This window comes from Opisthorchis viverrini (genome assembly GCF_000715545.1).
Source record: "Opisthorchis viverrini unplaced genomic scaffold opera_v5_18, whole genome shotgun sequence".
Lineage (NCBI taxonomy): Eukaryota > Metazoa > Platyhelminthes > Trematoda > Opisthorchiida > Opisthorchiidae > Opisthorchis > Opisthorchis viverrini.
The window spans coordinates 2,023,367-2,024,176 of record NW_008751674.1 but is presented as its reverse complement, the minus strand read 5'-3'; positions in this window follow the sequence as shown (position 1 = coordinate 2,024,176).

The following is an 810-nucleotide window of genomic DNA, read 5'->3' as shown; positions in this document are numbered from 1 at the left end:
TCGGCGTGAAACTTAAACCACTCAAAATGGATGGAATTCGCAGGTAATTCTGCGTATGAAATCATTCGGTGAGCGTTATATTGTCTCGTTTGTGCTTATGGCCACAAAATGCGCGGAAGCGTTACTCCTGTAATCATTTTTGCTAAGTAGATCTTGCAAGAATAGACGAATAAAGAATTCTGTGCTCTGAGAAATCGAGAAATGCTGTTTCGAATTATCCCTACGGCAGACATTTGTCATTTTCGGGTAACTCGTGTGGTGCTTGGGGAACTGCATATGTTGATGACCTGTGCCCGTATATCAAGTTTTGACGAAAACTCCCACATATTTCAACACTGTAACTGGGAGAAATGTCAGGAGGATCATGTCATCAGCACTCTAAGGTGAAGAAAGGCGCTATTCCTGAATTGTTGTCTCATAAGTGTTGCAAACGCCTCCTTTTGTATGTGCACTTGTCCACGGTAAACATTCCAGAGGTAACAGCATCTATGGAGGCTATCAGCACACTGTCTACCTAGCCCTTCAGCTTTATAATCACTGTGGTGCTTACTTGCTCCGTACCAGACTCTAAAACCTCTGGGATCCAAGTAGATAAGTGTCTCGTTCACAGACTTTGGGCGAGCTGGTCTTCATTGATCAGATGATCTTCGCATGTAAGTTATTTCGAATGACCCAAATAATTATGCTTCGCATTTCTACCGACACTGTACACCTGTAATATATAAATCAGTTTCTCTGAGTAGCTGCATATGGCCCGGCGAATTTGCGAAAGCTAAAGCCATTTACGAAGTTGAGAGGGACAGGATAAAA